Genomic DNA, 13,778 nt, shown 5'->3' with positions numbered 1-13,778 from the left:
ATCAGCTCTGCCAGGTATTCACCGAGTGGTTTTAGCTAGTTATTTCAATTTTCTGAGTCTGCTTCCTCATCTGAAAAATGGGGTGGAACACTGACCTCACAGGATCTGTTTAAAGATTAAGTAAGATTTCACCATAAAAAGCCTATGGTAAGCACTCAACAAAGGTTATTTCTCTGCTTCTCCCTTTGGCCCCTTATGGAAGGTACAAGTACTATTGGTTCCTTTATTCAAAAAACTTAGATGGACTTCAGGTATGCAGAAACGATTATTTTATTGTTCACTTCCTGCACAGGATGGGTTTTGCTTGATTTAGGAGAAATAATTTCTTGGAATGTATTTCTTTGGATGTTTCTTTAAGGCCAGCTTTTGACTACTCTGGAAATAGTTTTAGTATCTTTACATTTGGTCTTTAAGCAGATAGTACAAGTTATTGCTCTAAGGAGTTCGTGAAAAGCTTGTGCTGATCTCCACCTACTCAGAACTATAAAGCTACAGACAGCCCAATGGAATAATCCAGGGACCCAACCAAAACAGGGAAGAGAGGAAATTTCTTTAAGGCTGTATTCCTTTGGAAAGGCTATCGATAAACCAGTTAGACAGACAGAGGGACTTCCCATCCATCCAGCCATCCAACCAGCCATCTACCCACCCAGTCCACCTTGTTCTAGGCTTTTTTGGTCATATTTTCCTACTAGTGTTACAAAGCTCCTTGAAGAAGAAGCTTAATATATCTTACAAGTGCTTATGAGAGTTATTTGTACTGTAGATGCCACGTAGAAAATAAAAAATTGGCAAGCAGACATCAAATACGAAGCTTGTAAAAAGTGAACATACCTATGAAATGCAAGTATAGTTTCCTTTACCATCTCCAGTGACCTGTAAACAATGTATCAGTGAAATGCCTATTGCAAAGAGCAATCATCTATTCATTTGAAATATCAAGTAAGTTATTTCATGATTTTGCCAATTGTCCTTCTGTATCATGAAACAGCTCTTTAGCTCTGCTGCCTCTTTTTTTTTTTTTTTTTTTTTTTGCGGTACGCGGGCCTCTCACAGCTGTGGCCTCTCCCGTTGCGGAGCACAGGCTCCGGACGCGCAGGCTCAGCGGCCATGGCTCACGGGCCCAGCCGCTCCGCGGCATGTGGGATCTTCCCATACCGGGGCATGAACCCGTGTCCCCTGCATTGGCAGGTGGACTCTCAACCACTGCGCCACCAGGGAAGCCCTCTGCTGCCTCTTAACCAAAACACAGCTGAATGGTTTATATTACATGACCTAACATTTGTTGGGAATTTTTCTTTTACATATACTATCTTAGTTAATCCCAACAATTTTGCAGGATAAGTGTTGTGATTCCTTAATTTCAAAAATAGGAAATTGAAATTTAGAGAGAAAAAAGAACTTGCTCAAAGTCATTCAGCTCGTATGTGACCACCAGAAATCAAAACTCGAGTCTGTCTTGACTATAAGCTTACACGCGCCCTTTCGTACCCTCTAGTGTGTTGAATCCTGGGCTGGGATTGGTTGGTCTGGGCTCTTGGCCTGCTCTGCCACCACCTGTGTGAAACTGCATAGGTTGCCAGCTTTCTGGGCCTCATGACCCCAGTTGCTGTCCCTTTGTCAAGGAGCTCTAAGTACCCATTCAGTTCTGATTATAATGACGCCCTTGAGGCAATGGCAACGACATTGTTGGCCAAAAGGAAATGAGATTTCCTGGGCTGGCTTGGACCAATCATGATTCTTTTCCTCAGCATCTGAACAAAATTGAGGTACAGTTACCAGTAAGATGGAGAGCATCTGTTGCCGACATCATCACCTGGCCCCTGCCTCCCTCTCCAAGATCACCTCTGAGAGCTCTCGCTTGTACTGTCTGCCCTCTAGGCATCTTGACCTGTGTATGTACTGTTCCCTCTCTCTGATTCATTCTTTTCCCATCTCTTCACCTGGTTAACTTCTACTCATCCTTCAGATCTCACTCAACTATCACTTCCCAGTGATTCCCTCTCTCCCCCAGACAAGGTCAGATTCTCCCATGATACATTATCATGGTGCTGTGTTAACTTCAGAACACATTTTCCCATTTATAATTTTATGTTCGATTGTCTGATTATTTGATTAAAGCTTGACTCTCCCTGCACAAGACTGCAAAATCCATGAGGATTATTAGTATTGTGTCTGCTTCTGCTGATCATTGCATCCCAAGTAGCTAGCTTAAATGCCTCTCCCATTCTTTCTTTTTTTTTTTTGTGGTACGCGGGCCTCTCACTGTTGTGGCCTCTCCCGTTGCAGAGCACAGGCTCCGGATGCGCAGGCTCAGCGGCCGTGGCTCACGGGCCCAGCCGCTCCGCAGCATGTGGGATCCTCCCAGACCGGGGCACGAACCCGTGTGCCCTGCATCGGCAGGCGGACTCTCAACCACTGCGCCACCAGGGAAGCCCCCTGTCTGGCCTTTGATCACTTTGATGCTGGTATCCTACCTTCTGACTGCAACTTCCCATCCTTCTACCTTTTCTATTTCCTCATTTCAACCAAACCTGTTCTTCAGCCTTTTCAAGCCCTCGGGATTCTTGATGCTTCCTCATACTTTCACATGTCTGTTGTGATCAGTGACCTTTGCTAGCTGAAACTGCCATTCCTCAACCCCCTGTCGAAGGAAATGAGCCAGACTGGTCTTTGGATCGGGGCGAGCATGTGACCCTAGAGCTGGCCCTCCACTGGTTGGCTGTTGGTCCACAGAGTAGCCTGACACAGAGTTTTGCTCAAAAGAGACAATGGCAGTTAGCGAAGCCTTGTTGAAATTCTCTTTCCTTTACTTCCAAGTTACTTTTTCGGCTGGTTCTCTTCTGCACTGATTGATCTTTGCCTCTTTTGCTCGCTCCTCTACCTGCATGCAATCCTTACATTTCAGAATCCCCAGAGTTCCTTCCCTAGATATTTACTCACTCTACAAGTATATCTTGATGCTGGAAGTGTTGCCAGTCCATTGAGGGTAGTGACCATAAATCTGGCAAGATTCCTATCTGCTTGATGTGTGATTTTCTCTAGTAGCATCCAGCCGTTCAGGAGCAGACATGGGGAAGCCAGGTGGTGAGGTTCATTCCAGGTTAGCATTTGTGCTGGGGAGATGCCACAGAAGGACAAAAGAGCAAGGGAGTTTAGGATAATTGCAAGAGGGTGCCCAAATAGGTGAACCATGGGATCAGAGGGGCATAAGGAGGGAAGAGATGATGGGAGGGGCTCCTGGAGAAGAAGTACGGGTGAGATTGAAGATAGATGAAATAAGCTGGCTGGAAGGGTAGGAAGTGGTGCTTGGAGAGAGCATTACTGATTGATGCTCTTAAAAGTAGAACAGTTGCAGGGAGTGGGTGGCTGAGCTACAGTGTGTAAGAAGGTCATTGGCAATGAGGAAGTCAAGGAACTTAGGGGCTAAGATGTTTGGTCATCCACATGGATGTCTAGTTTATGCAACAAAATCCTTTCGAAATTCTCTGAAGTTTTTTGAAATGAAAAACAGAATAAAGTTAATCATCTCTGCCCACCTCCCCTAACACATACATACAACAGTGTCTATTTTAATAGTTGAATTCATTTGTAAAAGCAAAAGTAGACATAGATGTCAAGGAGGACCCTTGGATCCATAGACGATTGAAGTCAGAATCCTCTTTATTTCAAAAGAACACTTGGGTCCCAGTTTCTGGGGATGAGGGAACGTGTATAGGTGATAGAAGATGGCCCAAAGGTTGTAGGCTGGGAAGACAGCCAAGAGACCACCACTGGGTCCAAAGGAGGGATGATGGGGGCTGCTTCTTTTTCTTTCCCTTCCTTTCCCCTTATTGCCCTGACCCTGAATCCTTATGTTGCCCACCTGGTTGGCACTGGGGCAATGGGAACAGAGTTGGTAGAGAAGGAACGGCAGTGAAGTTTACAATAGTGGAGAGGGAGGGAGAAGCATAGTAGAAAAGAGACCCCCCACTTCCCAGTGATCCCTGGGACCCACGTGACTCTTGGACCGTGGACACACTCGGGACTCCAGAGTCGGCCTCAGCCACTGGTCCAGAAGCAGAGGGAATCTCAGGACTTGTGAGTGGGATGCTGGGTCAAAGGCTCCTTCTCTTCCTCTGGGCAGCACAGTGTGTGGATGGGAAGGCATTTTGCTTCCATGCGGGGAAGCCAACCTAATAATAAAGATGATGCAAGGAAAGAACAGAGCTGAAAGCATCACAGAGATACAGTGCCGCTGTCTTGATGGCTCGGTAAACTTTGGATAAAACTGTGCTTGAATTCCATCCTTCCTCTGGACTTTCCTTTTAGGAGAAATGGAAATTCTCTTGACTGTTGAAATCAGTTTGCATTAAATTGTTTGTTTTGTGCAAATGGAAATCATTTTGATTGAGGGATGTATGATTTGAACATGAGGAATTGGCCCAGGGATAGAGATGGGGGAGAGAGTTTATAGGAGAAAAAGGATAAAAAAGGAAGGGTAAAAAAAAGAAGATGACTCGGCATAGCATAGTATTTTCAAGCACAGAGTCAGACTTACAGAGTTCCCAGAGCTCATTATTGTGCTCTGTGCTCTTGGAGAAATCACTTAACTTCTCTATGCCTCAGTTTCCTTGTCTTTAAATGAGAATGATAAGAGTACCAACTTGCTAGAGTTGTTACAAGGATGAAATGAGCATATATTTGTAAAGTGCTTGGCCCACAGTAAGCACTTTATAAGGGTTTATCAAATAAATCAAGGACGTTGTGTCTGTAATTTAACTTATAAATGAGGTTGTGTAGGAGCCATACCTCTAATGGGAGGGGCTAGGCTCCTCTCTGAGTTTAAAGACTCTTCAAAGTACTTCATAGTGGCATTGGGGGTGTGAAGTCATCCTTTCCATGTTTCCCTTGAGTAAACAGAGGCTACACGAGGCTCTTAGAAATCATCTAAGAGTCACCTGATAATAAACATCATGACAGAGTTGAAACCCACCAGGCCTAGAATCACGATACCAAGTTTATGCTTCTGGTCTGCTTCAGCTCACTGGAAGACCTTGGGTTTGTCCCCTTTTTCTCCCTGGGAAGGGGGGACCAGATGACTTCCTGGTGCCTAACAGGCCTAGTAGTCTACGGGTCTCATAATAGTAGCAGCTTAATTGATTGTGCAGTTTGCCAGTTACAAGGTACTTATACAGTGTCTCCTGCTTGCACAAAAATCTTGCGAGGGAAGCAGGGCAGATATTATATCCCCTGTTTTACAACCAAGAAGCGAAGCCAGCTGATAAAAATGTTTGGTATCTGGTAAGTTACCACTGAGGGTAACTGGAGCTGGATCCCACTAGGAAACTCTGGAAGCTATTCTACAACACTCACCTTAGTTATTCCACCCAGGGGTGAGGGAGCTGGGGTATTTATAGACCAACTCCTGTCTATCATCAGGGGGCCATGCATTTCTGGCACTGCTGACCTGTCATATATGTAGCAAAGTGGGCTCAGGAGGCCAGAGGGATCCAGAGGGACATGTGGGTGTTGACACTTGGGAGTAGACCGATGTGGCTGCCACCAGCATCTGCTACAGTCCCCCTTAGATAAGATGCTCTTGTCACTTTTACCTGAAAATATGTCTGAAATATAGTTTTGTAGTTGGGCACATTGCTATTTTCACCTCAGTCAGGGTTTTGAGGACAAGGAGATGTGGCAGGTTAATAATGGTCCCCAAAGATGTCCACATCCTAACCTTGGAACCTGTGAATATGTTACCTCACATGGCAAAATGGTCATTGCAGATGTGAGTAAGTTAAGGATCTTGAGATGGGAAGATTATCTTGGCTTATTTGTGTGGGCCTGCTAGAATCACAAGGTCCCTATAAGAAGGAGGCAGGAGGTCAGAGGAGAGAGAAGATGCTACACTGCTGGCTTTGAAGAAATGAGGAAGGGGCCAGGGGCCAAGGAATGTAAAACCTCTAGAAGTTGAAAAAAGCAAGGAAAGATTGATAGATTTTCCCCTGAAGCCTCCAGATGGCATAGAGCCCTGCGGATACCTTGATTTTATATTTCTGCACTTCATAACTCCGAGAGAATAAATTAGTGTTGTTTGAAGCCACGAAATTTGTGGTCATTTGTTAGAACAGCAATTGGAAATTAATGCAGAGCAAATGGATGGGTTAACATCAGGGTCTACCACAGATGTTCAGTAGGTAGCTCAAACAACTTGTGCAAAACAGAAACCTTGATTTTCACCATCCTCACCCTTCCCACCAAACCTCTTCCCAGTCTCAGGAAACTGCACCATTTCATCTACCTGTTAGGCTATAAACCGGAATCATCCTTAATTTCCAGCCTTTTCGCATATCCCTACTCCAAATCTGTCAGCCAATCCTGCTGTCTCTGCCTTCAAGACAAAGCCCACACCTGACCACTTCCCATGACATCCACTACCATGTCAACCTGCATCTCTCACCTAGGCCACTACTGCAACTCCTGGGCTCCCTGCTTCTACTTTCTCTCTTTAGTCCATTCTCCAGAGTATCTTTGACAATAAATAGTTCATGAAATCCTACCGCTTCCCCGCTCAAATCTCTCCAATGGCTTCCCGTTCGTTGTATCAGAATGAAATCCAATGTGTTCGCCATGGTTGAGAGCCCTACACGATCTGGCCCTGCCCGCCTTTCACCCTTATTTCCCAGCATCCTGCTCTGCAGCACTGGCTTTCTTGATGTTTCTCAAATAGGCCCAGGTGGTAGCCGCCTCAGAGCCTTTGCACTCACTGCTTGCTCTGCCTAGAAACCCCTTTCTTTGCATGTCTACGTGGCCCACTCCATCACTCTGCTCAAGTTTCTGCTCAGATGTGGCTCTGAGGAGGCCTTTCCCAGTCATTCTACCTAACTTAACCTTCCTCTCACCCACCTCCCCATTCCTGAGCTTCTTATCCTGCTTTATTTCTTCATAATACTTCTCACTACATGAAATCATATTAACTATCTGTCTTCTCCACTAAAATATAAATTCTATGGGCTTCCCTGGTGGCGCAGTAGTTGAGAGTCCACCTGCCGATCCAGGGGACACGGGTTCGTGTCCCGGTCTGGGAAGATCCCACATGCCACGGAGTGGCTGGGCCCGTGAGCCATGGCCACTGGGCCTGCGCGTCCGGAGCCTGTGCTCCGCAACGGGAGAGGTCACAACAGTGAGAGGCCCGCGTACCGCAAAAAAAAAATTAAAATTAAAAAAAAATTAAAAAAAAATAGAATAAAATATAAATTCTATGAGAGAAAAGACTGTTTTTTTTTACCTGTTCTTTCCCCAATGCTAAGAACAGTGCTTAGCACAGATCTCAATAAATATCTGTTGACTGAGAAAAAATACATATAAAAGGTTATTTCCTTTTTGGTGTCTATCATGATCAGTCAAAGATAAGTGGTGCTTCTTATGTAGGCGCGGTTTACCCAGAACACAAATTAGTGCATTTTCACATATCCACCCACCCACACCTTCTAGATCTTTATGCCTGAAAGAGAAATTTGTCTTCAGCTCCCACAAGTCCTAAGTTGGAAGAGAAATTGTGAACCAACTGTGACTTCACTGAAAGTACAAATCCTCCAACAGAGCTCTCTTCAATCACAAGTGGAGCCTCTTGCCCTCTGAAATGAGAGGGACCACTGTTCACATCGGCTATGGGACTGCTAGGCGCTGGTTAATTTATCATAGAAAATTCTTACTTGGTATTCTTATCTAACCCCTGCCTCTAGCACACACCCAAATCTCCTGGTTTTTAAATTAGCCATACTCATTTGCTCTTGGTACTTATATTATTTTTAAAAGTTTAGCAGACGGAACATATCTATCTTTATAATTGCTTCCTCTCTTGTTTTTCTTATTATTTTTCCTTCTCTCCTTCTTACACTCAGTCTCACTGAAGAATGTATCTATCCCGTAGGACCCTCCTCAGGCTCTAAAGTTTCTAAACTGTTCAACTTACCCCTTCCCAGGGTGCATTCTACCACTAGTTTAAAGTTTGGCTGCAAACTGGAATCACATGGAGAGGTTTAACAACACTGATTCCTGGTCCCACCCTCAGAGATCCTGACTTAGTTGGTCTGGGATACTGCCTGGGCACTGGGCTGGAAAAATCTCCAGGTGATTCTAGGGTGAAGTCACAATTGAGAACCATCACATCTGGTCAATCTCCTTAGGGTCTTTATTTTTTTAGAATTAAAAAAAATAAACTTATTTTATTTATTTTTGGCTTCATTGGGTCTTCGTTGCTGCGCATGGCTTTCTCTAGTTGCGGCGAGCGGGGGCTACTCTTTGTTTCCGTGCGCGGGCTTCTCTTGTTGCCGTGGCGTCTCTTGTTGCAGAGGCTTCTCTTGTTGCAGAGCACGGGCTCTAGGCATACGGGCTTCAGTAGTTGTGGCTCACGGGCTTGGCACACGGGCTTAGTTGCTCCGTGGCATGTGAGATCTTCCTGGACCAGGGCTCGAACCCGGGTCCCCTGCATTGGCAGGCGGATTCTTAACCACTGCGACACAAGGGAAGTCCCCTTCAGGGTCTTTAGAATCGCCCCTTCTGAATAAACTCCATAGACTCCCTGGAATTTTCCATTTATCTCTTTAAATTCACAAAGACCTGGCTTTTGCTTGATGACTCATAACAACGCCCACCAAAGGAAATGTCTCCTTATTTGATCTTATAGTTCTTTGGAGTTTGCAAAGCCCTTTCCACACATTTTTCTTTAAATCCTCCCAACATCCCTGTGAGGTGGGCATTCAGGGCCAAGATGAGGTGATGGAAGCTGGAACAATGGTCTGCAGAGTTAGGGCTGGGGCAGACAGATTGAGCAAAACAAGCAAATAGACAAACACACACACACACAATAAACAATAACCCCATAAAAACAGGATACCCAGTTAAATTGGAATTCCAGATAAGCAACGAATAATTTTTCAGTATAAGTATATTCCATGGAATATTTGGGACACACTTACACTAAAAAAATTTGTTGCTCTGCCTGAAATTCCAATGTAACTGGGCACCTTGTATTTTATTGGACATCTCTGCACTCAGCGCCCGTTCCTCTTCCAAAGCTCAGGCTGGTGGCTACGCCATTCCTTGGCCTTCCTATAATTCTCTTGCCTTCCTTTCCTGCTCCCGTTCTTCCTCTCCTCTGCATGGGTAGCCTTAATCCTCAGAAAGCCTCTTCTGTAGATTAGAATCCACTTGCACTTCCTTTTTTTCCCTCCTTCCTAATCTCCTTCTTGTGTCCTAAATTATTAATAAGGTCAGGCTGGTTTAAAAAACATAGTCAAACATTTATTGAGTACTTTCTGTGTGCCAGGCATTGTGCTAAGCGCTTCGTACTCATTATTTCATTCTCACAAGACACTTAGAGGTAGATACAATTTCCTAGCTACCTACATATGGCTACTTCCATTTTAAGATGGAGAAACTGAGGTTTAGAGAGCTTGAGAGATTCCTCAAGGTTATCTAACTTGGAAGTGCCAAAGCTGGGCTGGGAACAGGGCTCTTCCTCCAGAGCCTTTGTTCTCAACTAGCATACTAGGAAAATGAGACGGTACAAAGAGCCTTGTGGCTTTGCTATTCAAATTTTCCAGCTTGTTCAACTTAGCTTTCTGAAGCTCCTGGGATTTGGAACAACCATTGGATAAACCTCTTCCATGCCATGTGGGAGGCCTAGGAGATGAAAAGTGTTGACAGCGTAGCCATCCGTAAGATGCATACATATTTTTGGAAATCTTATTTTTAACCCTGAAAAAACGAAGTGTCACCCACAAGTCTCTTGAAGGAAGACTTCAGCATCCATTGCCAGTAAAGTAAACACTTAACCCAGGACAACGTTCTTTAAACACGTTTGCTGAGGCTAAGGGGCAAATAGTTTATGCTGATTCCGGGTAACAGACGACAAATACAGTGTGTCAGAGAGGCTTTTTTTCAAGTGTTCCATAGCTTTTTTGGTATAAGCTGCCCCTATGCTTTAGCAGTCTGTAAATATTTGTGCCATTAATGTATGCTGGCAGACGTCTCAAGAGAAAAGCAGGCTTCATAATGCCAAGAAAAATTGTCATTAGCAACACAAAAGAAAAAGAATTTGTCTCTTTCATCTCAGTGCTTAAAAACTGTCAGCACTTAATACAGCTGGAAGCTTCAGAAAAGATAATTTGCAAAAGCTGATTTTCCTAAGCTTTTAAGAGTTGGTCCTGCATATATCCTAGTATAAAAAACATACACTTGAGAATTAACTTTTCCCTTCCTTACTTAACATTAAACCAGTTAATATTAATTATGAAAGGTGTGGTAGAGAAAAGTTCCTTTAAAAATGTCAGTAATGTTATTAAAGAAAGTATTTTACATTGTGGTACCTAAGAGGCACTGGAGGAGAGGGAAAACACGAGTGGCCCATCTTGCCTAGAAATGATTGCCTAAGTGATCTGAGAGGAAGAGGAAAGAGGTGTGCCTGCAGATACCAGCTGGAGAAGCCCGTGCATCTGGACCCATTCACTGCAAGCTCCCTCACACTTCCCAAGCTTCCTCCGAAAGTCACCCTGGGCTTGAAGTTCCTGTTCAGCCTCTGGAAGTTCCTGGGCAAGTGTTCTCTAGTTCTCAAGTTTAGGAAAGCGAAAGCTAGATACAACCAATCACAGGCAACCAGGGTTTAGACTATAGCCAACCAATACTTTCCTTTCTGCTTCCACTTTTTCCCTGTAAAAGATTTTCCCCAGCTCCCTTTGAGGGAGCACTTCTAACCACTTCCCCTTTGGAGCAAATAAATTCCTAAAATTTTAATATGCCTCAGTTTATCTTTTAATGGGACTCAGAGCCAGGTTTCTAGATACTGATGGTTAAAAGCACCTCTGCTAACCCTGGATCCTAAGAAAAAAGTTTGATGCTGTGAGGATTGAGATATGCCTTAAACAACTTAAGCTGGAACTAGCAATTTTTCATTCCATTTTTTTTGGTGTGCTGCACAGCTTGCGGAATCTCAGTTCCCCAACCAGGGATTGAACCCAGGCCGTCACGGCAGTGAAAGCGCGGAGTCCTAACCACGAGGCACCAGGGAACTCCCTGGAACTAGCAATTTAGACCAAACCTATCAGACTGTTTCTTCCTCCCTCTTTTTCCCAAATCCTTCCTGAACCTCATGCCATCTACCTGGGTCAGACCATCAAAGCTCAAGAAATGCCTGGCCTTGTATTTCTGCAGTTATATCAACCCCAAGTGCCTTCCAAATTTAAATCCTTTGACATCGTTTGGCTTTAAAAGCTTAAAACAAACTTATCAGAAAACTGTAGTGCCATAAATATTTATATAAACCAAAGCCCCGTGCCAAAGCCAACTCATCACCTTCGGCTTTTGGGTTTTCAGATGTTGATCATGTACTTTTAGAAGGCTATTCAAGCACGAACCTGCAAGCTAATGGAGTTTCCACGTCCACACCAGTACTGCGGTGGTGGCTGGGGTCTTCCACGTGTGTTCTTGGTGTATTTGTGTTAATGATTTATGAATCCGAAAGACTTATTTGCCATCTGATCCGAAACAAAGTCCTGAAATCTATCGGAAGGGTGATGTGATCTATGGCCCGAGGGCACACTGGCCAGGACAGGCAATAATTCTCTCTATTGGGAGGACTGGTGGGAAGAGACAGAATCTGTGGTTTCAACGCACAACAGCTCCTGCCCACAGCAGAAACATGTGCAGAATGGATCCCTTAATCCCATTCTGTCTAGGAAGACATCTTAAAGCCTGCAATTCATATTCTCAAACACGTTGAGAACATAAAAACAATCCTATTATATCACTCAGCAGAAGGCTCATCTAAAATGGAGAAGGGCATAGAAAGTATACCATGGAAATTAAGGGCATGGTAGAGTTCTACAAGAAGATTTTTGCTGAAGGTTAAGACGTGCTTGGAACATGTCTTCTGTGAAAACTCCAAAATAGATGTTTTTCCATGAATTCTTTTTAGGTATATACTATATTATCAGCTTCAGTTTCAGTGGAGAGGGGAAGCAAAAATGTGTAAACAAGTGGTCCTTGCCCTCAACACTGAGCTTCTCAAACTGTCCTGTGCATGTGGATCCCCTGGGGATCTGGTTAAAATGCAGATTCTTGTTGAGTGGGGCGGAGCCTGGGATTCTGCATTTCTGACAAGCTCCCAGGGGATGTGGATGTTGCCGGCACACACTTGGTATTGATAGTTACAAGGCAAAAACATTTACAAGGCAAGACAGTGTAAAAGAACCTTTTGATCTTGCCCTTATCTTTGAAGAACTCTGAAGGATCACATTCCTTTGGAAATTCATGGTACCCAGGGCTACTGCTATTTGTGTCCCTGCCTAAGGACACAGATGCATTGCTGCTGCTTTAAATTGGTGACCACCGCAGCTTCTCACCTGGCCAGATGTCTGCTGGAAAAGGCCTGACAGATGGAAAGCCAGACGAAAGGTGTGCTCCTAGGAAGTCAAAAGGCAATCCTTGGTGGCCAGAGTATCTGGACAAAAGATTTCAGGAGACGCACTGCAAGGATTTGTCAACCGGTGTCTACGTCCTTTCAGTGGACATTATCTTCTTTCTCACAGAGAAACCTTGATTTTCTTGAGGTTTTAAACCATGTTGAATACACTGCATCCCAGCACTTTGAGAGAAACCTTGATTTTCTTGAGGTTTTAAACCATGTTGAATACACTGCATCCCAGCACTTTGAGACCTATTTTGGGCAATTTATAAACATAATAGGCTTATGATGGTTTATGGAAATTTGCTCAGAGGAAAAAGCTCTAGGCAGAGCCTAAAGCTGGCACTTAAAATAGGCTAGTGGCACCATGAGAAAAAGCAAACAAAGATAAACCCAGACTTGAGCCCACCATGCCAAGTGAGGCATCTTCCTCACCCACAGCAGCACTCTGCCTGGTACTTTTGCAAGGGGGAAGCTTGGATTCTAAATAACAATAACCAGGAACGTGTGTTCACCAGGACTGAGTTCTCCTTTAGTGCAATTTGTCATCAGAATTTCAGATTATAAAAAGATTGGAAAGTTTAAGAATGGAGACGGGTATGAACACATACCCAGCTTGGAACAGGGTTTCTGATCTTGATAAACGAAGGCTCTTTCCTAACAGCGATTTATATTTCTGGACTAAGGGGCATGAGGTAATGTTATTTTATAAGCTTAATGACTGCTCAGAGAATTAAAAAAAGAATAATGCTGACACTTGGAATCACTTCTGTCTCTTTAATGAAGCTTACAAGGCAAATATCAATAAGTAGAGTGCTATGGTTTTTACTTCAAATTACAAGGCACTTGGGCACATTTATTTCTAAGATAGGAACCTTTAACAGGGGAGTCTATTTCCCAAAGAACAGCCTGTGAATTCTGAGAGAAGTGGGGTAGGTGCTTGTTGATTCTCTTGATTCACGATCACCACTTAAATTTTGAACATTTGGTGGATTTTAGACGGCAGGAAACAGGGACAAGTCTAATAAACTGGCCCTAAATTAGTTTTCTTATTGAAAGAAGATACTTTTACACCATCTGATTTTGTTGCCAAATTAAAAAGGGCCAGCCCATCACAAACAGCTTTACAAGTTCATTAACCCTTTATGTGAAGAGTTTCAGCTTCCTAAGTGATTGTTTACTTGTTGTTTTATTAATGTTCGAGCTTCAAAAGAAAATATGAATTACATTTTGTGTTGAGGTCAAATCAGTAGGGTCAATTCTTACCCTGTTTTCTCATTTTCCCACTGAAATAAAAAAAAAACTTCAAAAGGAAAGCAAACTGAGCAGA

This window comes from Lagenorhynchus albirostris, chromosome 16 (assembly GCF_949774975.1).
Source record: "Lagenorhynchus albirostris chromosome 16, mLagAlb1.1, whole genome shotgun sequence".
In the NCBI taxonomy this organism is placed as follows: domain Eukaryota; kingdom Metazoa; phylum Chordata; class Mammalia; order Artiodactyla; family Delphinidae; genus Lagenorhynchus; species Lagenorhynchus albirostris.
This window is presented reverse-complemented; position numbering follows the sequence as displayed.